General features: G+C 55.7%; 15 non-coding genes across 15 annotated transcripts; all 15 read left to right on the top strand.

The window, feature by feature from the left end:
• Nucleotides 1-1,631: 1,631 nt before the first annotated feature.
• LOC144253146 (small nucleolar RNA SNORD116) lies at nt 1,632-1,723 on the top strand. The gene has a single exon (XR_013343142.1). It is a non-coding gene; the product is annotated as a small nucleolar RNA SNORD116 (small nucleolar RNA).
• Nucleotides 1,724-3,449: 1,726 nt separating this feature from the next.
• LOC144253156 (small nucleolar RNA SNORD116) lies at nt 3,450-3,541 on the top strand. The gene has a single exon (XR_013343152.1). It is a non-coding gene; the product is annotated as a small nucleolar RNA SNORD116 (small nucleolar RNA).
• A 1,727-nt stretch (nt 3,542-5,268) lies between these two features.
• Nucleotides 5,269-5,360, top strand: LOC144253145 (small nucleolar RNA SNORD116). Its single transcript, XR_013343141.1, has one exon. It is a non-coding gene; the product is annotated as a small nucleolar RNA SNORD116 (small nucleolar RNA).
• A 1,728-nt stretch (nt 5,361-7,088) lies between these two features.
• On the top strand, nt 7,089-7,180 carry LOC144253144 (small nucleolar RNA SNORD116). Its single transcript, XR_013343140.1, has one exon. It is a non-coding gene; the product is annotated as a small nucleolar RNA SNORD116 (small nucleolar RNA).
• Nucleotides 7,181-8,906: 1,726 nt separating this feature from the next.
• LOC144253143 (small nucleolar RNA SNORD116) lies at nt 8,907-8,998 on the top strand. Its single transcript, XR_013343139.1, has one exon. It is a non-coding gene; the product is annotated as a small nucleolar RNA SNORD116 (small nucleolar RNA).
• A 1,727-nt stretch (nt 8,999-10,725) lies between these two features.
• Nucleotides 10,726-10,817, top strand: LOC144253142 (small nucleolar RNA SNORD116). Its single transcript, XR_013343138.1, has one exon. It is a non-coding gene; the product is annotated as a small nucleolar RNA SNORD116 (small nucleolar RNA).
• A 1,727-nt stretch (nt 10,818-12,544) lies between these two features.
• LOC144253141 (small nucleolar RNA SNORD116) lies at nt 12,545-12,636 on the top strand. Its single transcript, XR_013343137.1, has one exon. It is a non-coding gene; the product is annotated as a small nucleolar RNA SNORD116 (small nucleolar RNA).
• A 1,727-nt stretch (nt 12,637-14,363) lies between these two features.
• Nucleotides 14,364-14,455, top strand: LOC144253140 (small nucleolar RNA SNORD116). The gene has a single exon (XR_013343136.1). It is a non-coding gene; the product is annotated as a small nucleolar RNA SNORD116 (small nucleolar RNA).
• Nucleotides 14,456-16,182: 1,727 nt separating this feature from the next.
• Nucleotides 16,183-16,274, top strand: LOC144253138 (small nucleolar RNA SNORD116). The gene has a single exon (XR_013343134.1). It is a non-coding gene; the product is annotated as a small nucleolar RNA SNORD116 (small nucleolar RNA).
• Nucleotides 16,275-18,001: 1,727 nt separating this feature from the next.
• On the top strand, nt 18,002-18,093 carry LOC144253137 (small nucleolar RNA SNORD116). Its single transcript, XR_013343133.1, has one exon. It is a non-coding gene; the product is annotated as a small nucleolar RNA SNORD116 (small nucleolar RNA).
• A 1,730-nt stretch (nt 18,094-19,823) lies between these two features.
• LOC144253136 (small nucleolar RNA SNORD116) lies at nt 19,824-19,915 on the top strand. The gene has a single exon (XR_013343132.1). It is a non-coding gene; the product is annotated as a small nucleolar RNA SNORD116 (small nucleolar RNA).
• A 1,730-nt stretch (nt 19,916-21,645) lies between these two features.
• LOC144253157 (small nucleolar RNA SNORD116) lies at nt 21,646-21,737 on the top strand. The gene has a single exon (XR_013343153.1). It is a non-coding gene; the product is annotated as a small nucleolar RNA SNORD116 (small nucleolar RNA).
• An 846-nt stretch (nt 21,738-22,583) lies between these two features.
• On the top strand, nt 22,584-22,675 carry LOC144253135 (small nucleolar RNA SNORD116). The gene has a single exon (XR_013343131.1). It is a non-coding gene; the product is annotated as a small nucleolar RNA SNORD116 (small nucleolar RNA).
• Nucleotides 22,676-24,405: 1,730 nt separating this feature from the next.
• On the top strand, nt 24,406-24,497 carry LOC144253134 (small nucleolar RNA SNORD116). The gene has a single exon (XR_013343130.1). It is a non-coding gene; the product is annotated as a small nucleolar RNA SNORD116 (small nucleolar RNA).
• A 1,730-nt stretch (nt 24,498-26,227) lies between these two features.
• On the top strand, nt 26,228-26,319 carry LOC144253133 (small nucleolar RNA SNORD116). Its single transcript, XR_013343129.1, has one exon. It is a non-coding gene; the product is annotated as a small nucleolar RNA SNORD116 (small nucleolar RNA).
• The last annotated feature ends 824 nt before the right edge of the window (nt 26,320-27,143 follow it).

The raw sequence follows: 27,143 nt of genomic DNA, 5'->3' as shown, positions 1-27,143 counted from the left end.
AGGGAAGGCCCATTTCAGCCGAGTTCACCTGGCGTTAGGACCCCGAGCCTGTAGTCCTCTGAGGGTCAGTCCTCTTTTGGTTTCGGCATGCATGTGTGGTCCAGAGCTCCAGACGTTGAGGAAGACATTGGCCTGCCCGGGATGATTTCCTAAAGGGTGTTAGGCGGTGGGGTTCAGCCATACTAGGAGGTTCTGGGCCGTGGCACAGGAGAATAGCTTTCCTCCTCTTGTGGACTGGAGACGTTTTTGCCAAGGCGAGTAGCACCGTGCTGGTCTGCTGGGTGTTCCAGAGAAAAATTGAGGTCCACTTTCGTCGGAAGGCGGAGGCGGGCCCAGCTCAAAGCATGGGAGACCCTGCTTTAGTGCACAGGAGCGTGGTGTTTCCGGGAGTCTGATGGGTTTTCTCTTCTCGTGGAAATGCTAGTGTTGCCAGTGGTATTGCCACACAATGTTGGCTGGAGCCACGGTCCACCAGGAGAAGGAAGGGTGGGTCTCCAGAGGGACCAGTGCCTGGATGAGTAGATGGACATAGAGGGAATGCACATGGAGAACTGGGTCTTACCGCAAGCGGGTACTTTTGCTGCCACTTCTGTTAATGGATCCTCCTGATAGATGGTTGGCTCTCGAGTTGGGGCATCAGAAGTGCTTCAGGAAAAAGCCTTAGTATCCTTGTGTGCTTTTGGTCCGCCCGTGAGGCTGCATGCATGGTGGTTGCTGTGCATTCTGAAAGAGCATATAGGCAGTTTGGATCCCGAATGAGCCACCGTGGTGGCAGACCTCAGGGATGACTTCTCTTGTAGGAGGCGCCTGCGAACCCGAGACGTCAGCTTCTAGTTTTTGAGCATAGGACAGCCGCGAATGGTTTGGGTAGTGGAAAGGCCTAAGTGGGTCCAAAGTAGTGCGCAAGGATTGTTGCCTGTGCCTGAAGGAGGTAGAGAGTGATGAAATTCCCCTCTGTGCCAAGTGCCTTTCATAGGCGCTGGACAGGCGCTGAGGGTCTCCTCTCCTGCACAAGTTGTGGGGTTCAGGCATTGGAACGTATGGGTGGGGCCGGAGCTGCTGTTGGAATGGACGTCACCTAGGGCTCCCAGATGCCCGTGGCGATGGCCCAGAAAGGCAGGAGGTTTCCAGAGGACGTGCTTTCTCAAGTTCGCCCTTTCTTGCTTGGACATCCCGTGGAGGGAAGGAGTCAGGGTCAGATTGGCTTGCAGAGTTGGATGGAGTTTCTCAGATGGGTTTCCTGTGGCTGGAAGAGTTTGTTGGGCAGCTTAAGAGCCACATGGGAACTGAGCTCAGGCCGGCATGGCGAGGGCAACTGAAAAGGCTGCAGTCCCTAAAGAGTGTGAACTGAGGAGCAGCAGGCTGCGGAGCAGGCCAGTCATGGTTGTTTTTCATGGGCATCCCTCTCTTTTGTCTCCTTGCATACGCATGGCAGGTCGTGTTTCCACGGAAGGAGTGAAAGGTTGCCGCCGGCTCCTCTGGCTGTGGGAAGATGCCCAGGGAGGACGGGGAACACCCGCATGCCCGTGCCCTCTGTTTCCTGAGTGTGGCCCTTCGTAGCTGAGGATGGTAAGCGTCTCCTGGCCCCAAGTCACCGAGGTTGCTCCTTGCCGGGTGAGGGTCACAAGCGTGGATCGATGATGACTCCCACAAAAACATTCCTTGGAAGCTGAACAAAATGAGTGAAAACTCTATACCGTCTCTCTCATCGAAACTGAGGTCCACCACGTAGACGTAGGGGGCTGCAGTGAGCTGGGTGGTGGAGGGGAGAACCCTGTGGCCCTTTTTGGACGGGGGCTGTGTCAGAATGGACCCTGAAAGGAATTCCCTTTTCAGCCGAGTTCACCTGGCGTTAGGACCCCGAGCCTGTAGTCCTCTGAGGGTCAGTCCTCTTTTGGTTTCGGCATGCATGTGTGGTCCAGAGCTCCAGACGTTGAGGAAGACATTGGCCTGCCCGGGATGATTTCCTAAAGGGTGTTAGGCGGTGGGGTTCAGCCATACTAGGAGGTTCTGGGCCGTGGCACAGGAGAATAGCTTTCCTCCTCTTGTGGACTGGAGACGTTTTTGCCAAGGCGAGTAGCACCGTGCTGGTCTGCTGGGTGTTCCAGAGAAAAATTGAGGTCCACTTTCGTCGGAAGGCGGAGGCGGGCCCAGCTCAAAGCATGGGAGACCCTGCTTTAGTGCACAGGAGCGTGGTGTTTCCGGGAGTCTGATGGGTTTTCTCTTCTCGTGGAAATGCTAGTGTTGCCAGTGGTATTGCCACACAATGTTGGCTGGAGCCACGGTCCACCAGGAGAAGGAAGGGTGGGTCTCCAGAGGGACCAGTGCCTGGATGAGTAGATGGACATAGAGGGAATGCACATGGAGAACTGGGTCTTACGGCAAGCGGGTACTTTTGCTGCCACTTCTGTTAATGGATCCTCCTGATAGATGGTTGGCTCTCGAGTTGGGGCATCAGAAGTGCTTCAGGAAAAAGCCTTAGTATCCTTGTGTGCTTTTGGTCCGCCCGTGAGGCTGCATGCATGGTGGTTGCTGTGCATTCTGAAAGAGCATATAGGCAGTTTGGATCCCGAATGAGCCACCGTGGTGGCAGACCTCAGGGATGACTTCTCTTGTAGGAGGCGCCTGCGAACCCGAGACGTCAGCTTCTAGTTTTTGAGCATAGGACAGCCGCGAACGGTTTGGGTAGTGGAAAGGCCTAAGTGGGTCCAAATTAGTGCGCAAGGATTGTTGCCTGTGCCTGAAGGAGGTAGAGAGTGATGAAATTCCCCTCTGTGCCAAGTGCCTTTCATAGGCGCTGGACAGGCGCTGAGGGTCTCCTCTCCTGCACAAGTTGTGGGGTTCAGGCATTGGAACGTGTGGGTGGGGCCGGAGCTCCTGTTGGAATGGACGTCACCTGGGGCTCCCAGATGCCCGTGGCGATGGCCCAGAAAGGCAGGAGGTTTCCAGAGGACGTGCTTTCTCAAGTTCGCCCTTTCTTGCTTGGACATCCCGTGGAGGGAAGGAGTCAGGGTCAGATTGGTTTGCAGAGTTGGATGGAGATTCTCAGATGGGTTTCCTGTGGCTGGAAGAGTTTGTTGGGCAGCTTAAGAGCCACATGGGAACTGAGCTCAGGCCGGCATGGCGAGGGCAAGTGAAAAGGCTGCAGTCCCTAAAGAGTGTGAACTGAGGAGCAGCAGGCTGCGGAGCAGGCCAGTCATGGTTGTTTTTCATGGGCATCCCTCTCTTTTGTCTCCTTGCATACGCAGGGCAGGTCGTGTTTCCACGAAAGCAGTGAACGGTTGCCGCCGGCTTCTCTGGCTGTGGGAAGATGCTCAGGGAGGACGGGGAACACCCGCATGCCCGTGCCCTCTGTTTCCTGAGTGTGGCCCTTCGTAGCTGAGGATGGTAAGCGTCTCCTGGCCCCAAGTCACCGAGGTTGCTCCTTGCCGGGTGAGGGTCACAAGCATGGATCGATGATGACTCCCACAAAAACATTCCTTGGAAGCTGAACAAAATGAGTGAAAACTCTATACCGTCTCTCTCATCGAAACTGATGTCCACCACGTAGACGTAGGGGGCTGCAGTGAGCTGGGTGGTGGACGGGAGAACCCTGTGGCCCTTTTTCGACTGGGGCTGTGTCGGAATGGACCCTGGAAGGGAAGGCCCATTTCAGCCGAGTTCACCTGGCGTTAGGACCCCGAGCCTGTAGTCCTCTGAGGGTCAGTCCTCTTTTGGTTTCGGCATGCATGTGTGGTCCAGAGCTCCAGACGTTGAGGAAGACATTGGCCTGCCCGGGATGATTTCCTAAAGGGTGTTAGGCGGTGGGGTTCAGCCATACTAGGAGGTTCTGGGCCGTGGCACAGGAGAATAGCTTTCCTCCTCTTGTGGACTGGAGACGTTTTTGCCAAGGCGAGTAGCACCGTGCTGGTCTGCTGGGTGTTCCAGAGAAAAATTGAGGTCCACTTTCGTCGGAAGGCGGAGGCGGGCCCAGCTCAAAGCATGGGAGACCCTGCTTTAGTGCACAGGAGCGTGGTGTTTCCGGGAGTCTGATGGGTTTTCTCTTCTCGTGGAAATGCTAGTGTTGCCAGTGGTATTGCCACACAATGTTGGCTGGAGCCACGGTCCACCAGGAGAAGGAAGGGTGGGTCTCCAGAGGGACCAGTGCCTGGATGAGTAGATGGACATAGAGGGAATGCACATGGAGAACTGGGTCTTACCGCAAGCGGGTACTTTTGCTGCCACTTCTGTTAATGGATCCTCCTGATAGATGGTTGGCTCTCGAGTTGGGGCATCAGAAGTGCTTCAGGAAAAAGCCTTAGTATCCTTGTGTGCTTTTGGTCCGCCCGTGAGGCTGCATGCATGGTGGTTGCTGTGCATTCTGAAAGAGCATATAGGCAGTTTGGATCCCGAATGAGCCACCGTGGTGGCAGACCTCAGGGATGACTTCTCTTGTAGGAGGCGCCTGCGAACCCGATACGTCAGCTTCTAGTTTTTGAGCATAGGACAGCCGCGAATGGTTTGGGTAGTGGAAAGGCCTAAGTGGGTCCAAAGTAGTGCGCAAGGATTGTTGCCTGTGCCTGAAGGAGGTAGAGAGTGATGAAATTCCCCTCTGTGCCAAGTGCCTTTCATAGGCGCTGGACAGGCGCTGAGGGTCTCCTCTCCTGCACAAGTTGTGGGGTTCAGGCATTGGAACGTATGGGTGGGGCCGGAGCTGCTGTTGGAATGGACGTCACCTAGGGCTCCCAGATGCCCGTGGCGATGGCCCAGAAAGGCAGGAGGTTTCCAGAGGACGTGCTTTCTCAAGTTCGCCCTTTCTTGCTTGGACATCCCGTGGAGGGAAGGAGTCAGGGTCAGATTGGCTTGCAGAGTTGGATGGAGTTTCTCAGATGGGTTTCCTGTGGCTGGAAGAGTTTGTTGGGCAGCTTAAGAGCCACATGGGAACTGAGCTCAGGCCGGCATGGCAAGGGCAACTGAAAAGGCTGCAGTCCCTAAAGAGTGTGAACTGAGGAGCAGCAGGCTGCGGAGCAGGCCAGTCATGGTTGTTTTTCATGGGCATCCCTCTCTTTTGTCTCCTTGCATACGCATGGCAGGTCGTGTTTCCACGGAAGGAGTGAAAGGTTGCCGCCGGCTCCTCTGGCTGTGGGAAGATGCCCAGGGAGGACGGGGAACACCCGCATGCCCGTGCCCTCTGTTTCCTGAGTGTGGCCCTTCGTAGCTGAGGATGGTAAGCGTCTCCTGGCCCCAAGTCACCGAGGTTGCTCCTTGCCGGGTGAGGGTCACAAGCGTGGATCGATGATGACTCCCACAAAAACATTCCTTGGAAGCTGAACAAAATGAGTGAAAACTCTATACCGTCTCTCTCATCGAAACTGAGGTCCACCACGTAGACGTAGGGGGCTGCAGTGAGCTGGGTGGTGGAGGGGAGAACCCTGTGGCCCTTTTTGGACGGGGGCTGTGTCAGAATGGACCCTGGAAAGGAATTCCCTTTTCAGCCGAGTTCACCTGGCGTTAGGACCCCGAGCCTGTAGTCCTCTGAGGGTCAGTCCTCTTTTGGTTTCGGCATGCATGGGTGCTCCAGAGCTCCAGACGTTGAGGAAGACATTGGCCTGCCCGGGATGATTTCCTAAAGGGTGTTAGGCGGTGGGGTTCAGCCATACTAGGAGGTTCTGGGCCGTGGCACAGGAGAATAGCTTTCCTCCTCTTGTGGACTGGAGACGTTTTTGCCAAGGCGAGTAGCACCGTGCTGGTCTGCTGGGGTGTTCCAGAGAAAATTGAGGTCCACTTTCGTCGGAAGGCGGAGGCGGGCCCAGCTCAAAGCATGGGAGACCCTGCTTTAGTGCACAGGAGCGTGGTGTTTCCGGGAGTCTGATGGGTTTTCTCTTCTCGTGGAAATGCTAGTGTTGCCAGTGGTATTGCCACACAATGTTGGCTGGAGCCACGGTCCACCAGGAGAAGGAAGGGTGGGTCTCCAGAGGGACCAGTGCCTGGATGAGTAGATGGACATAGAGGGAATGCACATGGAGAACTGGGTCTTACGGCAAGCGGGTACTTTTGCTGCCACTTCTGTTAATGGATCCTCCTGATAGATGGTTGGCTCTCGAGTTGGGGCATCAGAAGTGCTTCAGGAAAAAGCCTTAGTATCCTTGTGTGCTTTTGGTCCGCCCGTGAGGCTGCATGCATGGTGGTTGCTGTGCATTCTGAAAGAGCATATAGGCAGTTTGGATCCCGAATGAGCCACCGTGGTGGCAGACCTCAGGGATGACTTCTCTTGTAGGAGGCGCCTGCGAACCCGAGACGTCAGCTTCTAGTTTTTGAGCATAGGACAGCCGCGAACGGTTTGGGTAGTGGAAAGGCCTAAGTGGGTCCAAATTAGTGCGCAAGGATTGTTGCCTGTGCCTGAAGGAGGTAGAGAGTGATGAAATTCCCCTCTGTGCCAAGTGCCTTTCATAGGCGCTGGACAGGCGCTGAGGGTCTCCTCTCCTGCACAAGTTGTGGGGTTCAGGCATTGGAACGTGTGGGTGGGGCCGGAGCTCCTGTTGGAATGGACGTCACCTGGGGCTCCCAGATGCCCGTGGCGATGGCCCAGAAAGGCAGGAGGTTTCCAGAGGACGTGCTTTCTCAAGTTCGCCCTTTCTTGCTTGGACATCCCGTGGAGGGAAGGAGTCAGGGTCAGATTGGTTTGCAGAGTTGGATGGAGATTCTCAGATGGGTTTCCTGTGGCTGGAAGAGTTTGTTGGGCAGCTTAAGAGCCACATGGGAACTGAGCTCAGGCCGGCATGGCGAGGGCAAGTGAAAAGGCTGCAGTCCCTAAAGAGTGTGAACTGAGGAGCAGCAGGCTGCGGAGCAGGCCAGTCATGGTTGTTTTTCATGGGCATCCCTCTCTTTTGTCTCCTTGCATACGCAGGGCAGGTCGTGTTTCCACGAAAGCAGTGAACGGTTGCCGCCGGCTTCTCTGGCTGTGGGAAGATGCTCAGGGAGGACGGGGAACACCCGCATGCCCGTGCCCTCTGTTTCCTGAGTGTGGCCCTTCGTAGCTGAGGATGGTAAGCGTCTCCTGGCCCCAAGTCCACCGAGGTTGCTCCTTGCTGGGTGAGGGTCACAAGCATGGATCGATGATGACTCCCACAAAAACATTCCTTGGAAGCTGAACAAAATGAGTGAAAACTCTATACCGTCTCTCTCATCGAAACTGAGGTCCACCACGTAGACGTAGGGGGCTGCAGTGAGCTGGGTGGTGGACGGGAGAACCCTGTGCCCTTTTTCGACTGGGGCTGTGTCGGAATGGACCCTGGAAGGGAAGGCCCATTTCAGCCGAGTTCACCTGGCGTTAGGACCCCGAGCCTGTAGTCCTCTGAGGGTCAGTCCTCTTTTGGTTTCGGCATGCATGTGTGGTCCAGAGCTCCAGACGTTGAGGAAGACATTGGCCTGCCCGGGATGATTTCCTAAAGGGTGTTAGGCGGTGGGGTTCAGCCATACTAGGAGGTTCTGGGCCGTGGCACAGGAGAATAGCTTTCCTCCTCTTGTGGACTGGAGACGTTTTTGCCAAGGCGAGTAGCACCGTGCTGGTCTGCTGGGTGTTCCAGAGAAAAATTGAGGTCCACTTTCGTCGGAAGGCGGAGGCGGGCCCAGCTCAAAGCATGGGAGACCCTGCTTTAGTGCACAGGAGCGTGGTGTTTCCGGGAGTCTGATGGGTTTTCTCTTCTCGTGGAAATGCTAGTGTTGCCAGTGGTATTGCCACACAATGTTGGCTGGAGCCACGGTCCACCAGGAGAAGGAAGGGTGGGTCTCCAGAGGGACCAGTGCCTGGATGAGTAGATGGACATAGAGGGAATGCACATGGAGAACTGGGTCTTACGGCAAGCGGGTACTTTTGCTGCCACTTCTGTTAATGGATCCTCCTGATAGATGGTTGGCTCTCGAGTTGGGGCATCAGAAGTGCTTCAGGAAAAAGCCTTAGTATCCTTGTGTGCTTTTGGTCCGCCCGTGAGGCTGCATGCATGGTGGTTGCTGTGCATTCTGAAAGAGCATATAGGCAGTTTGGATCCCGAATGAGCCACCGTGGTGGCAGACCTCAGGGATGACTTCTCTTGTAGGAGGCGCCTGCGAACCCGAGACGTCAGCTTCTAGTTTTTGAGCATAGGACAGCCGCGAACGGTTTGGGTAGTGGAAAGGCCTAAGTGGGTCCAAATTAGTGCGCAAGGATTGTTGCCTGTGCCTGAAGGAGGTAGAGAGTGATGAAATTCCCCTCTGTGCCAAGTGCCTTTCATAGGCGCTGGACAGGCGCTGAGGGTCTCCTCTCCTGCACAAGTTGTGGGGTTCAGGCATTGGAACGTGTGGGTGGGGCCGGAGCTCCTGTTGGAATGGACGTCACCTGGGGCTCCCAGATGCCCGTGGCGATGGCCCAGAAAGGCAGGAGGTTTCCAGAGGACGTGCTTTCTCAAGTTCGCCCTTTCTTGCTTGGACATCCCGTGGAGGGAAGGAGTCAGGGTCAGATTGGTTTGCAGAGTTGGATGGAGATTCTCAGATGGGTTTCCTGTGGCTGGAAGAGTTTGTTGGGCAGCTTAAGAGCCACATGGGAACTGAGCTCAGGCCGGCATGGCGAGGGCAAGTGAAAAGGCTGCAGTCCCTAAAGAGTGTGAACTGAGGAGCAGCAGGCTGCGGAGCAGGCCAGTCATGGTTGTTTTTCATGGGCATCCCTCTCTTTTGTCTCCTTGCATACGCAGGGCAGGTCGTGTTTCCACGAAAGCAGTGAACGGTTGCCGCCGGCTTCTCTGGCTGTGGGAAGATGCTCAGGGAGGACGGGGAACACCCGCATGCCCGTGCCCTCTGTTTCCTGAGTGTGGCCCTTCGTAGCTGAGGATGGTAAGCGTCTCCTGGCCCCAAGTCACCGAGGTTGCTCCTTGCCGGGTGAGGGTCACAAGCATGGATCGATGATGACTCCCACAAAAACATTCCTTGGAAGCTGAACAAAATGAGTGAAAACTCTATACCGTCTCTCTCATCGAAACTGAGGTCCACCACGTAGACGTAGGGGGCTGCAGTGAGCTGGGTGGTGGACGGGAGAACCCTGTGGCCCTTTTTCGACTGGGGCTGTGTCGGAATGGACCCTGGAAGGGAAGGCCCATTTCAGCCGAGTTCACCTGGCGTTAGGACCCCGAGCCTGTAGTCCTCTGAGGGTCAGTCCTCTTTTGGTTTCGGCATGCATGTGTGGTCCAGAGCTCCAGACGTTGAGGAAGACATTGGCCTGCCCGGGATGATTTCCTAAAGGGTGTTAGGCGGTGGGGTTCAGCCATACTAGGAGGTTCTGGGCCGTGGCACAGGAGAATAGCTTTCCTCCTCTTGTGGACTGGAGACGTTTTTGCCAAGGCGAGTAGCACCGTGCTGGTCTGCTGGGTGTTCCAGAGAAAAATTGAGGTCCACTTTCGTCGGAAGGCGGAGGCGGGCCCAGCTCAAAGCATGGGAGACCCTGCTTTAGTGCACAGGAGCGTGGTGTTTCCGGGAGTCTGATGGGTTTTCTCTTCTCGTGGAAATGCTAGTGTTGCCAGTGGTATTGCCACACAATGTTGGCTGGAGCCACGGTCCACCAGGAGAAGGAAGGGTGGGTCTCCAGAGGGACCAGTGCCTGGATGAGTAGATGGACATAGAGGGAATGCACATGGAGAACTGGGTCTTACCGCAAGCGGGTACTTTTGCTGCCACTTCTGTTAATGGATCCTCCTGATAGATGGTTGGCTCTCGAGTTGGGGCATCAGAAGTGCTTCAGGAAAAAGCCTTAGTATCCTTGTGTGCTTTTGGTCCGCCCGTGAGGCTGCATGCATGGTGGTTGCTGTGCATTCTGAAAGAGCATATAGGCAGTTTGGATCCCGAATGAGCCACCGTGGTGGCAGACCTCAGGGATGACTTCTCTTGTAGGAGGCGCCTGCGAACCCGATACGTCAGCTTCTAGTTTTTGAGCATAGGACAGCCGCGAATGGTTTGGGTAGTGGAAAGGCCTAAGTGGGTCCAAAGTAGTGCGCAAGGATTGTTGCCTGTGCCTGAAGGAGGTAGAGAGTGATGAAATTCCCCTCTGTGCCAAGTGCCTTTCATAGGCGCTGGACAGGCGCTGAGGGTCTCCTCTCCTGCACAAGTTGTGGGGTTCAGGCATTGGAACGTATGGGTGGGGCCGGAGCTGCTGTTGGAATGGACATCACCTAGGGCTCCCAGATGCCCGTGGCGATGGCCCAGAAAGGCAGGAGGTTTCCAGAGGACGTGCTTTCTCAAGTTCGCCCTTTCTTGCTTGGACATCCCGTGGAGGGAAGGAGTCAGGGTCAGATTGGCTTGCAGAGTTGGATGGAGTTTCTCAGATGGGTTTCCTGTGGCTGGAAGAGTTTGTTGGGCAGCTTAAGAGCCACATGGGAACTGAGCTCAGGCCGGCATGGCGAGGGCAACTGAAAAGGCTGCAGTCCCTAAAGAGTGTGAACTGAGGAGCAGCAGGCTGCGGAGCAGGCCAGTCATGGTTGTTTTTCATGGGCATCCCTCTCTTTTGTCTCCTTGCATACGCATGGCAGGTCGTGTTTCCACGGAAGGAGTGAAAGGTTGCCGCCGGCTCCTCTGGCTGTGGGAAGATGCCCAGGGAGGACGGGGAACACCCGCATGCCCGTGCCCTCTGTTTCCTGAGTGTGGCCCTTCGTAGCTGAGGATGGTAAGCGTCTCCTGGCCCCAAGTCACCGAGGTTGCTCCTTGCCGGGTGAGGGTCACAAGCGTGGATCGATGATGACTCCCACAAAAACATTCCTTGGAAGCTGAACAAAATGAGTGAAAACTCTATACCGTCTCTCTCATCGAAACTGAGGTCCACCACGTAGACGTAGGGGGCTGCAGTGAGCTGGGTGGTGGAGGGGAGAACCCTGTGGCCCTTTTTGGACGGGGGCTGTGTCAGAATGGACCCTGGAAAGGAATTCCCTTTTCAGCCGAGTTCACCTGGCGTTAGGACCCCGAGCCTGTAGTCCTCTGAGGGTCAGTCCTCTTTTGGTTTCGGCATGCATGGGTGCTCCAGAGCTCCAGACGTTGAGGAAGACATTGGCCTGCCCGGGATGATTTCCTAAAGGGTGTTAGGCGGTGGGGTTCAGCCATACTAGGAGGTTCTGGGCCGTGGCACAGGAGAATAGCTTTCCTCCTCTTGTGGACTGGAGACGTTTTTGCCAAGGCGAGTAGCACCGTGCTGGTCTGCTGGGTGTTCCAGAGAAAAATTGAGGTCCACTTTCGTCGGAAGGCGGAGGCGGGCCCAGCTCAAAGCATGGGAGACCCTGCTTTAGTGCACAGGAGCGTGGTGTTTCCGGGAGTCTGATGGGTTTTCTCTTCTCGTGGAAATGCTAGTGTTGCCAGTGGTATTGCCACACAATGTTGGCTGGAGCCACGGTCCACCAGGAGAAGGAAGGGTGGGTCTCCAGAGGGACCAGTGCCTGGATGAGTAGATGGACATAGAGGGAATGCACATGGAGAACTGGGTCTTACGGCAAGCGGGTACTTTTGCTGCCACTTCTGTTAATGGATCCTCCTGATAGATGGTTGGCTCTCGAGTTGGGGCATCAGAAGTGCTTCAGGAAAAAGCCTTAGTATCCTTGTGTGCTTTTGGTCCGCCCGTGAGGCTGCATGCATGGTGGTTGCTGTGCATTCTGAAAGAGCATATAGGCAGTTTGGATCCCGAATGAGCCACCGTGGTGGCAGACCTCAGGGATGACTTCTCTTGTAGGAGGCGCCTGCGAACCCGAGACGTCAGCTTCTAGTTTTTGAGCATAGGACAGCCGCGAACGGTTTGGGTAGTGGAAAGGCCTAAGTGGGTCCAAAGTAGTGCGCAAGGATTGTTGCCTGTGCCTGAAGGAGGTAGAGAGTGATGAAATTCCCCTCTGTGCCAAGTGCCTTTCATAGGCGCTGGACAGGCGCTGAGGGTCTCCTCTCCTGCACAAGTTGTGGGGTTCAGGCATTGGAACGTGTGGGTGGGGCCGGAGCTCCTGTTGGAATGGACGTCACCTGGGGCTCCCAGATGCCCGTGGCGATGGCCCAGAAAGGCAGGAGGTTTCCAGAGGACGTGCTTTCTCAAGTTCGCCCTTTCTTGCTTGGACATCCCGTGGAGGGAAGGAGTCAGGGTCAGATTGGTTTGCAGAGTTGGATGGAGATTCTCAGATGGGTTTCCTGTGGCTGGAAGAGTTTGTTGGGCAGCTTAAGAGCCACATGGGAACTGAGCTCAGGCCGGCATGGCGAGGGCAAGTGAAAAGGCTGCAGTCCCTAAAGAGTGTGAACTGAGGAGCAGCAGGCTGCGGAGCAGGCCAGTCATGGTTGTTTTTCATGGGCATCCCTCTCTTTTGTCTCCTTGCATACGCAGGGCAGGTCGTGTTTCCACGAAAGCAGTGAACGGTTGCCGCCGGCTTCTCTGGCTGTGGGAAGATGCTCAGGGAGGACGGGGAACACCCGCATGCCCGTGCCCTCTGTTTCCTGAGTGTGGCCCTTCGTAGCTGAGGATGGTAAGCGTCTCCTGGCCCCAAGTCACCGAGGTTGCTCCTTGCCGGGTGAGGGTCACAAGCATGGATCGATGATGACTCCCACAAAAACATTCCTTGGAAGCTGAACAAAATGAGTGAAAACTCTATACCGTCTCTCTCATCGAAACTGAGGTCCACCACGTAGACGTAGGGGGCTGCAGTGAGCTGGGTGGTGGACGGGAGAACCCTGTGGCCCTTTTTCGACTGGGGCTGTGTCGGAATGGACCCTGGAAGGGAAGGCCCATTTCAGCCGAGTTCACCTGGCGTTAGGACCCCGAGCCTGTAGTCCTCTGAGGGTCAGTCCTCTTTTGGTTTCGGCATGCATGTGTGGTCCAGAGCTCCAGACGTTGAGGAAGACATTGGCCTGCCCGGGATGATTTCCTAAAGGGTGTTAGGCGGTGGGGTTCAGCCATACTAGGAGGTTCTGGGCCGTGGCACAGGAGAATAGCTTTCCTCCTCTTGTGGACTGGAGACGTTTTTGCCAAGGCGAGTAGCACCGTGCTGGTCTGCTGGGTGTTCCAGAGAAAAATTGAGGTCCACTTTCGTCGGAAGGCGGAGGCGGGCCCAGCTCAAAGCATGGGAGACCCTGCTTTAGTGCACAGGAGCGTGGTGTTTCCGGGAGTCTGATGGGTTTTCTCTTCTCGTGGAAATGCTAGTGTTGCCAGTGGTATTGCCACACAATGTTGGCTGGAGCCACGGTCCACCAGGAGAAGGAAGGGTGGGTCTCCAGAGGGACCAGTGCCTGGATGAGTAGATGGACATAGAGGGAATGCACATGGAGAACTGGGTCTTACCGCAAGCGGGTACTTTTGCTGCCACTTCTGTTAATGGATCCTCCTGATAGATGGTTGGCTCTCGAGTTGGGGCATCAGAAGTGCTTCAGGAAAAAGCCTTAGTATCCTTGTGTGCTTTTGGTCCGCCCGTGAGGCTGCATGCATGGTGGTTGCTGTGCATTCTGAAAGAGCATATAGGCAGTTTGGATCCCGAATGAGCCACCGTGGTGGCAGACCTCAGGGATGACTTCTCTTGTAGGAGGCGCCTGCGAACCCGAGACGTCAGCTTCTAGTTTTTGAGCATAGGACAGCCGCGAACGGTTTGGGTAGTGGAAAGGCCTAAGTGGGTCCAAATTAGTGCGCAAGGATTGTTGCCTGTGCCTGAAGGAGGTAGAGAGTGATGAAATTCCCCTCTGTGCCAAGTGCCTTTCATAGGCGCTGGACAGGCGCTGAGGGTCTCCTCTCCTGCACAAGTTGTGGGGTTCAGGCATTGGAACGTGTGGGTGGGGCCGGAGCTCCTGTTGGAATGGACGTCACCTGGGGCTCCCAGATGCCCGTGGCGATGGCCCAGAAAGGCAGGAGGTTTCCAGAGGACGTGCTTTCTCAAGTTCGCCCTTTCTTGCTTGGACATCCCGTGGAGGGAAGGAGTCAGGGTCAGATTGGTTTGCAGAGTTGGATGGAGATTCTCAGATGGGTTTCCTGTGGCTGGAAGAGTTTGTTGGGCAGCTTAAGAGCCACATGGGAACTGAGCTCAGGCCGGCATGGCGAGGGCAAGTGAAAAGGCTGCAGTCCCTAAAGAGTGTGAACTGAGGAGCAGCAGGCTGCGGAGCAGGCCAGTCATGGTTGTTTTTCATGGGCATCCCTCTCTTTTGTCTCCTTGCATACGCAGGGCAGGTCGTGTTTCCACGAAAGCAGTGAACGGTTGCCGCCGGCTTCTCTGGCTGTGGGAAGATGCTCAGGGAGGACGGGGAACACCCGCATGCCCGTGCCCTCTGTTTCCTGAGTGTGGCCCTTCGTAGCTGAGGATGGTAAGCGTCTCCTGGCCCCAAGTCACCGAGGTTGCTCCTTGCCGGGTGAGGGTCACAAGCATGGATCGATGATGACTCCCACAAAAACATTCCTTGGAAGCTGAACAAAATGAGTGAAAACTCTATACCGTCTCTCTCATCGAAACTGAGGTCCACCACGTAGACGTAGGGGGCTGCAGTGAGCTGGGTGGTGGACGGGAGAACCCTGTGGCCCTTTTTCGACTGGGGCTGTGTCGGAATGGACCCTGGAAGGGAAGGCCCATTTCAGCCGAGTTCACCTGGCGTTAGGACCCCGAGCCTGTAGTCCTCTGAGGGTCAGTCCTCTTTTGGTTTCGGCATGCATGTGTGGTCCAGAGCTCCAGACGTTGAGGAAGACATTGGCCTGCCCGGGATGATTTCCTAAAGGGTGTTAGGCGGTGGGGTTCAGCCATACTAGGAGGTTCTGGGCCGTGGCACAGGAGAATAGCTTTCCTCCTCTTGTGGACTGGAGACGTTTTTGCCAAGGCGAGTAGCACCGTGCTGGTCTGCTGGGTGTTCCAGAGAAAAATTGAGGTCCACTTTCGTCGGAAGGCGGAGGCGGGCCCAGCTCAAAGCATGGGAGACCCTGCTTTAGTGCACAGGAGCGTGGTGTTTCCGGGAGTCTGATGGGTTTTCTCTTCTCGTGGAAATGCTAGTGTTGCCAGTGGTATTGCCACACAATGTTGGCTGGAGCCACGGTCCACCAGGAGAAGGAAGGGTGGGTCTCCAGAGGGACCAGTGCCTGGATGAGTAGATGGACATAGAGGGAATGCACATGGAGAACTGGGTCTTACCGCAAGCGGGTACTTTTGCTGCCACTTCTGTTAATGGATCCTCCTGATAGATGGTTGGCTCTCGAGTTGGGGCATCAGAAGTGCTTCAGGAAAAAGCCTTAGTATCCTTGTGTGCTTTTGGTCCGCCCGTGAGGCTGCATGCATGGTGGTTGCTGTGCATTCTGAAAGAGCATATAGGCAGTTTGGATCCCGAATGAGCCACCGTGGTGGCAGACCTCAGGGATGACTTCTCTTGTAGGAGGCGCCTGCGAACCCGAGACGTCAGCTTCTAGTTTTTGAGCATAGGACAGCCGCGAATGGTTTGGGTAGTGGAAAGGCCTAAGTGGGTCCAAAGTAGTGCGCAAGGATTGTTGCCTGTGCCTGAAGGAGGTAGAGAGTGATGAAATTCCCCTCTGTGCCAAGTGCCTTTCATAGGCGCTGGACAGGCGCTGAGGGTCTCCTCTCCTGCACAAGTTGTGGGGTTCAGGCATTGGAACGTATGGGTGGGGCCGGAGCTGCTGTTGGAATGGACGTCACCTAGGGCTCCCAGATGCCCGTGGCGATGGCCCAGAAAGGCAGGAGGTTTCCAGAGGACGTGCTTTCTCAAGTTCGCCCTTTCTTGCTTGGACATCCCGTGGAGGGAAGGAGTCAGGGTCAGATTGGCTTGCAGAGTTGGATGGAGTTTCTCAGATGGGTTTCCTGTGGCTGGAAGAGTTTGTTGGGCAGCTTAAGAGCCACATGGGAACTGAGCTCAGGCCGGCATGGCGAGGGCAACTGAAAAGGCTGCAGTCCCTAAAGAGTGTGAACTGAGGAGCAGCAGGCTGCGGAGCAGGCCAGTCATGGTTGTTTTTCATGGGCATCCCTCTCTTTTGTCTCCTTGCATACGCATGGCAGGTCGTGTTTCCACGGAAGGAGTGAAAGGTTGCCGCCGGCTCCTCTGGCTGTGGGAAGATGCCCAGGGAGGACGGGGAACACCCGCATGCCCGTGCCCTCTGTTTCCTGAGTGTGGCCCTTCGTAGCTGAGGATGGTAAGCGTCTCCTGGCCCCAAGTCACCGAGGTTGCTCCTTGCCGGGTGAGGGTCACAAGCGTGGATCGATGATGACTCCCACAAAAACATTCCTTGGAAGCTGAACAAAATGAGTGAAAACTCTATACCGTCTCTCTCATCGAAACTGAGGTCCACCACGTAGACGTAGGGGGCTGCAGTGAGCTGGGTGGTGGAGGGGAGAACCCTGTGGCCCTTTTTGGACGGGGGCTGTGTCAGAATGGACCCTGGAAAGGAATTCCCTTTTCAGCCGAGTTCACCTGGCGTTAGGACCCCGAGCCTGTAGTCCTCTGAGGGTCAGTCCTCTTTTGGTTTCGGCATGCATGTGTGGTCCAGAGCTCCAGACGTTGAGGAAGACATTGGCCTGCCCGGGATGATTTCCTAAAGGGTGTTAGGCGGTGGGGTTCAGCCATACTAGGAGGTTCTGGGCCGTGGCACAGGAGAATAGCTTTCCTCCTCTTGTGGACTGGAGACGTTTTTGCCAAGGCGAGTAGCACCGTGCTGGTCTGCTGGGTGTTCCAGAGAAAAATTGAGGTCCACTTTCGTCGGAAGGCGGAGGCGGGCCCAGCTCAAAGCATGGGAGACCCTGCTTTAGTGCACAGGAGCGTGGTGTTTCCGGGAGTCTGATGGGTTTTCTCTTCTCGTGGAAATGCTAGTGTTGCCAGTGGTATTGCCACACAATGTTGGCTGGAGCCACGGTCCACCAGGAGAAGGAAGGGTGGGTCTCCAGAGGGACCAGTGCCTGGATGAGTAGATGGACATAGAGGGAATGCACATGGAGAACTGGGTCTTACCGCAAGCGGGTACTTTTGCTGCCACTTCTGTTAATGGATCCTCCTGATAGATGGTTGGCTCTCGAGTTGGGGCATCAGAAGTGCTTCAGGAAAAAGCCTTAGTATCCTTGTGTGCTTTTGGTCCGCCCGTGAGGCTGCATGCATGGTGGTTGCTGTGCATTCTGAAAGAGCATATAGGCAGTTTGGATCCCGAATGAGCCACCGTGGTGGCAGACCTCAGGGATGACTTCTCTTGTAGGAGGCGCCTGCGAACCCGAGACGTCAGCTTCTAGTTTTTGAGCATAGGACAGCCGCGAACGGTTTGGGTAGTGGAAAGGCCTAAGTGGGTCCAAAGTAGTGCGCAAGGATTGTTGCCTGTGCCTGAAGGAGGTAGAGAGTGATGAAATTCCCCTCTGTGCCAAGTGCCTTTCATAGGCGCTGGACAGGCGCTGAGGGTCTCCTCTCCTGCACAAGTTGTGGGGTTCAGGCATTGGAACGTGTGGGTGGGGCCGGAGCTCCTGTTGGAATGGACGTCACCTGGGGCTCCCAGATGCCCGTGGCGATGGCCCAGAAAGGCAGGAGGTTTCCAGAGGACGTGCTTTCTCAAGTTCGCCCTTTCTTGCCTGGACATCCCGTGGAGGGAAGGAGTCAGGGTCAGATTGGTTTGCAGAGTTGGATGGAGATTCTCAGATGGGTTTCCTGTGGCTGGAAGAGTTTGTTGGGCAGCTTAAGAGCCACATGGGAACTGAGCTCAGGCCGGCATGGCGAGGGCAAGTGAAAAGGCTGCAGTCCCTAAAGAGTGTGAACTGAGGAGCAGCAGGCTGCGGAGCAGGCCAGTCATGGTTGTTTTTCATGGGCATCCCTCTCTTTTGTCTCCTTGCATACGCATGGCAGGTCGTGTTTCCACGGAAGGAGTGAAAGGTTGCCGCCGGCTCCTCTGGCTGTGGGAAGATGCCCAGGGAGGACGGGGAACACCCGCATGCCCGTGCCCTCTGTTTCCTGAGTGTGGCCCTTCGTAGCTGAGGATGGTAAGCGTCTCCTGGCCCCAAGTCACCGAGGTTGCTCCTTGCCGGGTGAGGGTCACAAGCGTGGATCGATGATGACTCCCACAAAAACATTCCTTGGAAGCTGAACAAAATGAGTGAAAACTCTATACCGTCTCTCTCATCGAAACTGAGGTCCACCACGTAGACGTAGGGGGCTGCAGTGAGCTGGGTGGTGGAGGGGAGAACCCTGTGGCCCTTTTTCGACAGGGGCTGTGTCGGAATGGACCCTGGAAGGGAAGGCCCATTTCAGCCGAGTTCACCTGGCGTTAGGACCCCGAGCCTGTAGTCCTCTGAGGGTCAGTCCTCTTTTGGTTTCGGCATGCATGGGTGGTCCAGAGCTCCAGACGTTGAGGAAGACATTGGCCTGCCCGGGATGATTTCCTAGTGGGTGTTCGGCGGTAGGGTTCAGCCGTACTAGGAGGTTCTGGGCCGTGGCATAGGAGAATAGCTTTCCTCCTCTTGTGGACTGGAGACGTTTTTGCCAAGGCGAGTAGCACCGCGCTGGTCTGCTGGGTGTTCCAGTGAAAAATTGAGGTCCACTTTCGTCGGAAAGCGGAGGCGAGCCCAGCTCAAAGCATGGGAGACCCTGCTTTAGTGCACTGGGGCGTGGTGTTTCCGGGAGTCTGATGGGTTTTCTCTTCTCCTGGAAATGCTACAGTGTTGCCAGTGGTATTGCCACACAATGTTGGCTGGAGCCACGGTCCTACCAGGGGAAGGAAGGGTGGGTCTCAGAGGGACCAGTGCCTGGATGAGTAGATGGACATAGAGGGAATGCACATGGAGAAACTGGGTCTTACCGCAAGCGGGTACTTTTGCTGCCACTTCTGTTAATGGATCCTCCTGATAGATGGTTGGCTCTCGAGTTGGGGCATCAGAAGTGCTTCAGGAAAAAGCCTTAGTATCCTTGTGTGCTTTTGGTCCGCCCGTGAGGCTGCATGCATGGTGGTTGCTGTGCATTCTGAAAGAGCATATAGGCAGTTTGGATCCCGAATGAGCCACCGTGGTGGCAGACCTCAGGGATGACTTCTCTTGTAGGAGGCGCCTGCGAACCCGAGACGTCAGCTTCTAGTTTTTGAGCATAGGACAGCCGCGAACGGTTTGGGTAGTGGAAAGGCCTAAGTGGGTCCAAAGTAGTGCGCAAGGATTGTTGCCTGTGCCTGAAGGAGGTAGAGAGTGATGAAATTCCCCTCTGTGCCAAGTGCCTTTCATAGGCGCTGGACAGGCGCTGAGGGTCTCCTCTCCTGCACAAGTTGTGGGGTTCAGGCATTGGAACGTGTGGGTGGGGCCGGAGCTCCTGTTGGAATGGACGTCACCTGGGGCTCCCAGATGCCCGTGGCGATGGCCCAGAAAGGCAGGAGGTTTCCAGAGGACGTGCTTTCTCATGTTCGCCCTTTCTTGCTTGGACATCCCGTGGAGGGAAGGAGTCAGGGTCAGATTGGTTTGCAGAGTTGGATGGAGATTCTCAGATGGGTTTCCTGTGGCTGGAAGAGTTTGTTGGGCAGCTTAAGAGCCACATGGGAACTGAGCTCAGGCCGGCATGGCGAGGGCAAGTGAAAAGGCTGCAGTCCCTAAAGAGTGTGAACTGAGGAGCAGCAGGCTGCGGAGCAGGCCAGTCATGGTTGTTTTTCATGGGCATCCCTCTCTTTTGTCTCCTTGCATACGCATGGCAGGTCGTGTTTCCACGGAAGGAGTGAAAGGTTGCCGCCGGCTCCTCTGGCTGTGGGAAGATGCCCAGGGAGGACGGGGAACACCCGCATGCCCGTGCCCTCTGTTTCCTGAGTGTGGCCCTTCGTAGCTGAGGATGGTAAGCGTCTCCTGGCCCCAAGTCACCGAGGTTGCTCCTTGCCGGGTGAGGGTCACAAGCGTGGATCGATGATGACTCCCACAAAAACATTCCTTGGAAGCTGAACAAAATGAGTGAAAACTCTATACCGTCTCTCTCATCGAAACTGAGGTCCACCACGTAGACGTAGGGGGCTGCAGTGAGCTGGGTGGTGGAGGGGAGAACCCTGTGGCCCTTTTTCGACGGGGGCTGTGTCGGAATGGACCCTGGAAGGGAAGGCCCATTTCAGCCGAGTTCACCTGGCGTTAGGACCCCGAGCCTGTAGTCCTCTGAGGGTCAGTTCTCTTTTGGTTTCGGCATGCATGGGTGTTCCAGAGCTCCAGACGTTGAGGAAGACATTGGCCTGCCCAGGATGATTTCCTAAAGGGTGTTAGGCGATAGGGCTCAGCCGTACTAGGAGGTTCTGGGCCGTGGCACAGGAGAATAGCTTTCCTCCTCTTGTGGACTGGAGACGTTTTTGCCAAGGCGAGTAGCACCGTGCTGGTCTGCTGGGTGTTCCAGAGAAAAATTGAGGTCCACTTTCGTCGGAACGCGGAGCCGGGCCCAGCTCAAAGCATGGGAGACCCTGCTTTAGTGCACAGGGGCGTGGTGTTTCCGGGAGTCTGATGGGTTTTCTCTTCTCCTGGAAATGCTACAGTGTTGCCAGTGGTATAGCCACACAATGTTGGCTGGAGCCACGGTCCACCAGGGGAAGGAAGGGTGGGTCTCCAGAGGGACCAGTGCCTGGATGAGTAGATGGACATAGAGGGAATGCACATGGAGAAACTGGGTCTTACCGCAAGCAGGTACTTTTGCTGCCACTTCTGTTAATGGATCCTCCTGATAGATGGTTGGCTCTCGAGTTGGGGCATCAGAAGTGCTTCAGGAAAAAGCCTTAGTATCCTTGTGTGCTTTTGGTCCGCCCGTGAGGCTGCATGCATGGTGGTTGCTGTGCATTCTGAAAGAGCATATAGGCAGTTTGGATCCCGAATGAGCCACCGTTGTGGCAGACCTCAGGGATGACTTCTCTTGTAGGAGGCGCCTGCGAACCCGAGACGTCAGCTTCTAGTTTTTGAGCATAGGACAGCCGCGAACGGTTTGGGTAGTGGAAAGGCCTAAGTGGGTCCAAATTAGTGCGCAAGGATTGTTGCCTGTGCCTGAAGGAGGTAGAGAGTGATGAAATTCCCCTCTGTGCCAAGTGCCTTTCATAGGCGCTGGACAGGCGCTGAGGGTCTCCTCTCCTGCACAAGTTGTGGGGTTCAGGCATTGGAACGTGTGGGTGGGGCCGGAGCTCCTGTTGGAATGGACGTCACCTGGGGCTCCCAGATGCCCGTGGCGATGGCCCAGAAAGGCAGGAGGTTTCCAGAGGACGTGCTTTCTCAAGTTCGCCCTTTCTTGCCTGGACATCCCGTGGAGGGAAGGAGTCAGGGTCAGATTGGCTTGCAGAGTTGGATGGAGATTCTCAGATGGGTTTCCTGTGGCTGGAAGAGTTTGTTGGGCAGCTTAAGAGCCACATGGGAACTGAGCTCAGGCCGGCATGGCGAGGGCAAGTGAAAAGGCTGCAGTCCCTAAAGAGTGTGAACTGAGGAGCAGCAGGCTGCGGAGCAGGCCAGTCATGGTTGTTTTTCATGGGCATCCCTCTCTTTTGTCTCCTTGCATACGCAGGGCAGGTCGTGTTTCCACGAAAGCAGTGAACGGTTGCCGCCGGCTTCTCTGGCTGTGGGAAGATGCTCAGGGAGGACGGGGAACACCCGCATGCCCGTGCCCTCAGTTTCCTGAGTGTGGCCCTTCGTAGCTGAGGATGGTAAGCGTCTCCTGGCCCCAAGTCACCGAGGTTGCTCGTTGCCGGGTGAGGGTCACAAGCGTGGATCGATGATGGCTCCCACAAAAACATTCCTTGGAAGCTGATCAAAATGAGTGAAAACTCTATACCGTCTCTCTCATCGAAACTGAGGTCCAACACATAGACGTAGGGGACTGCAGTGAGCTGAGTGGTGGAGGGGAGAACCCTGTGGCCCTTTTTCGACGGGGGCTGTGTCGGAATGGACCCTGGAAGGGAAGGCCCTTTTCAGTGCGCAAGGATTGTTGCCTGTGCCTGAAGGAGGTAGAGGGTGATGAAATTCCCCTCTGTGCCAAGTGCCTTTCATAGGTGCTGGACAGGCGCTGAGGGTCTCCTCTCCTGCACAAGTTGTGGGGTTCAGGCATTGGAACGTGTGGGTGGGGCCGGAGCTCCTGTTGGAATGGACGTCACCTGGGGCTCCCAGATGCCCGTGGTGATGGCCCAGAAAGACAGGAGGTTTCCAGAGGACGTGCTTTCTCAAGTTCGCCCTTTCTTGCTTGGACATCCCGTGGAGGGAAGGAGTCAGGGTCAGATTGGTTTGCAGAGTTGGATGGAGATTCTCAGATGGGTTTCCTGTGGCTGGAAGAGTTTGTTGGGCAGCTTAAGAGCCACATGGGAACTGAGCTCAGGCCGGCATGGCGAGGGCAACTGAAAAGGCTGCAGTCCCTAAAGAGTGTGAACTGAGGAGCAGCAGGCTGCGGAGCAGGCCAGTCATGGTTGTTTTTCATGGGCATCCCTCTCTTTTGTCTCCTTGCATACGCATGGCAGGTCGTGTTTCCACGGAAGGAGTGAAAGGTTGCCGCCGGCTCCTCTGGCTGTGGGAAGATGCCCAGGGAGGACGGGGAACACCCGCATGCCCGTGCCCTCTGTTTCCTGAGTGTGGCCCTTCGTAGCTGAGGATGGTAAGCGTCTCCTGGCCCCAAGTCACCGAGGTTGCTCCTTGCCGGGTGAGGGTCACAAGCGTGGATCGATGATGACTCCCACAAAAACATTCCTTGGAAGCTGAACAAAATGAGTGAAAACTCTATACCGTCTCTCTCATCGAAACTGAGGTCCACCACGTAGACGTAGGGGGCTGCAGTGAGCTGGGTGGTGGAGGGGAGAACCCTGTGGCCCTTTTTCGACGGGGGCTGTGTCGGAATGGACCCTGGAAGGGAAGGCCCATTTCAGCCGAGTTCACCTGGCGTTAGGACCCCGAGCCTGTAGTCCTCTGAGGGTCAGTCCTCTTTTGGTTTCGGCATGCATGGGTGTTCCAGAGCTCCAGACCTTGAGGAAGACATTGGCCTGCCCAGGATGATTTCCTAAAGGGTGTTAGGCGATAGAGTTCAGCTGTACTAGGAGGTTCTGGGCCGTGGCACAGGAGAATAGCTTTCCTCCTCTTGTGGACTGGAGACGTTTTTGCCAAGGCGAGTTGCACCGCGCTGGTCTCCTGGGTGTTCCAGAGAAAAATTGAGGTCCACTTTCGTCGGAAAGCAGAGGCGGTCCCAGCTCAAAGCATGGGAGACCCTGCTTTAGTGCACAGGGGCGTGGTGTTTCCGGGAGTCTGATGGGTTTTCTCTTCTCCTGGAAATGCTACAGTGTTGCCAGTGGTATTGCCACACAATGTTGGCTGGAGCCACGGTCCACCAGGGGAAGGAAGGGTGGGTCTCCAGAGGGACCAGTGCCTGGATGAGTAGATGGACATAATGGGAATGCACAAGGAGAAACTGGGTCTTACCGCAAGCGGGTACTTTTGCTGCCACTTCTGTTAATGGATCCTCCTGATAGATGGTTGGCTCTCGAGTTGGGGCATCAGAAGTGCTTCAGGAAAAAGCCTTAGTATCCTTGTGTGCTTTTGGTCCGCCCGTGAGGCTGCATGCATGGTGGTTGCTGTGCATTCTGAAAGAGCATATAGGCAGTTTGGATCCCGAATGAGCCACCGTGGTGGCAGACCTCAGGGATGACTTCTCTTGTAGGAGGCGCCTTCGAACCCGAGACGTCAGCTTCTAGTTTTTGAGCATAGGACAGCCGCGAACGGTTTGGGTAGTGGAAAGGCCTAAGTGGGTCCAAATTAGTGCGCAAGGATTGTTGCCTGTGCCTGAAGGAGGTAGAGAGTGATGAAATTCCCCTCTGTGCCAAGTGCCTTTCATAGGCGCTGGACAGGCGCTGAGGGTCTCCTCTCCTGCACAAGTTGTGGGGTTCAGGCATTGGAACGTGTGGGTGGGGCCGGAGCTCCTGTTGGAATGGACGTCACCTGGGGCTCCCAGATGCCCGTGGCGATGGCCCAGAAAGACAGGAGGTTTCCAGAGGACGTGCTTTCTCAAGTTCGCCCTTTCTTGCTTGGACATCCCGTGGAGGGAAGGAGTCAGGGTCAGATTGGTTTGCAGAGTTGGATGGAGATTCTCAGATGGGTTTCCTGTGGCTGGAAGAGTTTGTTGGGCAGCTTAAGAGCCACATGGGAACTGAGCTCAGGCCGGCATGGCGAGGGCAAGTGAAAAGGCTGCAGTCCCTAAAGAGTGTGAACTGAGGAGCAGCAGGCTGCGGAGCAGGCCAGTCATGGTTGTTTTTCATGGGCATCCCTCTCTTTTGTCTCCTTGCATACGCATGGCAGGTCGTGTTTCCACGGAAGGAGTGAAAGGTTGCCACCGGCTCCTCTGGCTGTGGGAAGATGCCCAGGGAGGACGGGGAACACCCGCATGCCCGTGCCCTCTGTTTCCTGAGTGTGGCCCTTCGTAGCTGAGGATGGTAAGCGTCTCCTGGCCCCAAGTCACCGAGGTTGCTCCTTGCCGGGTGAGGGTCACAAGCGTGGATCGATGATGACTCCCACAAAAACATTCCTTGGAAGCTGAACAAAATGAGTGAAAACTCTATACCGTCTCTCTCATCGAAACTGAGGTCCACCACGTAGACGTAGGGGGCTGCAGTGAGCTGGGTGGTGGAGGGGAGAACCCTGTGGCCCTTTTTGGACGGGGGCTGTGTCAGAATGGACCCTGGAAGGGAAGGCCCATTTCAGCCGAGTTCACCTGGCGTTAGGACCCCGAGCCTGTAGTCCTCTGAGGGTCAGTCCTCTTTTGGTTTCGGCATGCATGTGTGGTCCAGAGCTCCAGACGTTGAGGAAGACATTGGCCTGCCCGGCATGATTTCCTAGTGGGTATTCGGCGGTAGGGTTCAGCCGTACTAGGAGGTTCTGGGCCGTGGCACAGGAGAATAGCTTTCCTCCTCTTGTGGACTGGAGACGTTTTTGCCAAGGCGAGTAGCACCGTGCTGGTCTGCTGGGTGTTCCAGAGAAAAATTGAGGTCCACTTTCGTCGGAACGCGGAGCCGGGCCCAGCTCAAAGCATGGGAGACCCTGCTTTAGTGCACAGGGGCGTGGTGTTTCCGGGAGTCTGATGGGTTTTCTCTTCTCCTGGAAATGCTACAGTGTTGCCAGTGGTATAGCCACACAATGTTGGCTGGAGCCACGGTCCACCAGGGGAAGGAAGGGTGGGTCTCCAGAGGGACCAGTGCCTGGATGAGTAGATGGACATAGAGGGAATGCACATGGAGAAACTGGGTCTTACCGCAAGCAGGTACTTTTGCTGCCACTTCTGTTAATGGATCCTCCTGATAGATGGTTGGCTCTCGAGTTGGGGCATCAGAAGTGCTTCAGGAAAAAGCCTTAGTATCCTTGTGTGCTTTTGGTCCGCCCGTGAGGCTGCATGCATGGTGGTTGCTGTGCATTCTGAAAGAGCATATAGGCAGTTTGGATCCCGAATGAGCCACCGTTGTGGCAGACCTCAGGGATGACTTCTCTTGTAGGAGGCGCCTGCGAACCCGAGACGTCAGCTTCTAGTTTTTGAGCATAGGACAGCCGCGAACGGTTTGGGTAGTGGAAAGGCCTAAGTGGGTCCAAATTAGTGCGCAAGGATTGTTGCCTGTGCCTGAAGGAGGTAGAGAGTGATGAAATTCCCCTCTGTGCCAAGTGCCTTTCATAGGCGCTGGACAGGCGCTGAGGGTCTCCTCTCCTGCACAAGTTGTGGGGTTCAGGCATTGGAACGTGTGGGTGGGGCCGGAGCTCCTGTTGGAATGGACGTCACCTGGGGCTCACAGATGCCCGTGGCGATGGCCCAGAAAGGCAGGAGGTTTCCAGAGGACGTGCTTTCTCAAGTTCGCCCTTTCTTGCCTGGACATCCCGTGGAGGGAAGGAGTCAGGGTCAGATTGGCTTGCAGAGTTGGATGGAGATTCTCAGATGGGTTTCCTGTGGCTGGAAGAGTTTGTTGGGCAGCTTAAGAGCCACATGGGAACTGAGCTCAGGCCGGCATGGCGAGGGCAACTGAAAAGGCTGCAGTCCCTAAAGAGTGTGAACTGAGGAGCAGCAGGCTGCGGAGCAGGCCAGTCATGGTTGTTTTTCATGGGCATCCCTCTCTTTTGTCTCCTTGCATACGCATGGCAGGTCGTGTTTCCACGGAAGGAGTGAAAGGTTGCCGCCGGCTCCTCTGGCTGTGGGAAGATGCCCAGGGAGGACGGGGAACACCCGCATGCCCGTGCCCTCTGTTTCCTGAGTGTGGCCCTTCGTAGCTGAGGATGGTAAGCGTCTCCTGGCCCCAAGTCACCGAGGTTGCTCCTTGCCGGGTGAGGGTCACAAGCGTGGATCGATGATGACTCCCACAAAAACATTCCTTGGAAGCTGAACAAAATGAGTGAAAACTCTATACCGTCTCTCTCATCGAAACTGAGGTCCACCACGTAGACGTAGGGGGCTGCAGTGAGCTGGGTGGTGGAGGGGAGAACCCTGTGGCCCTTTTTCGACGGGGGCTGTGTCGGAATGGACCCTGGAAGGGAAGGCCCATTTCAGCCGAGTTCACCTGGCGTTAGGACCCCGAGCCTGTAGTCCTCTGAGGGTCAGTCCTCTTTTGGTTTCGGCATGCATGTGTGGTCCAGAGCTCCAGACGTTGAGGAAGACATTGGCCTGCCCGGGATGATTTCCTAAAGGGTGTTAGGCGGTGGGGTTCAGCCATACTAGGAGGTTCTGGGCCGTGGCACAGGAGAATAGCTTTCCTCCTCTTGTGGACTGGAGACGTTTTTGCCAAGGCGAGTAGCACCGTGCTGGTCTGCTGGGTGTTCCAGAGAAAAATTGAGGTCCACTTTCGTCGGAAGGCGGAGGCGGGCCCAGCTCAAAGCATGGGAGACCCTGCTTTAGTGCACAGGAGCGTGGTGTTTCCGGGAGTCTGATGGGTTTTCTCTTCTCGTGGAAATGCTAGTGTTGCCAGTGGTATTGCCACACAATGTTGGCTGGAGCCACGGTCCACCAGGAGAAGGAAGGGTGGGTCTCCAGAGGGACCAGTGCCTGGATGAGTAGATGGACATAGAGGGAATGCACATGGAGAACTGGGTCTTACGGCAAGCGGGTACTTTTGCTGCCACTTCTGTTAATGGATCCTCCTGATAGATGGTTGGCTCTCGAGTTGGGGCATCAGAAGTGCTTCAGGAAAAAGCCTTAGTATCCTTGTGTGCTTTTGGTCCGCCCGTGAGGCTGCATGCATGGTGGTTGCTGTGCATTCTGAA

The sequence above is a fragment of the Urocitellus parryii genome, unplaced genomic scaffold, assembly GCF_045843805.1.
Source record: "Urocitellus parryii isolate mUroPar1 unplaced genomic scaffold, mUroPar1.hap1 Scaffold_950, whole genome shotgun sequence".
Classification (NCBI taxonomy): domain Eukaryota; kingdom Metazoa; phylum Chordata; class Mammalia; order Rodentia; family Sciuridae; genus Urocitellus; species Urocitellus parryii.
Note: the sequence above shows the minus strand (reverse complement) of the source record. Positions and strands in the feature narration are given on the sequence as shown.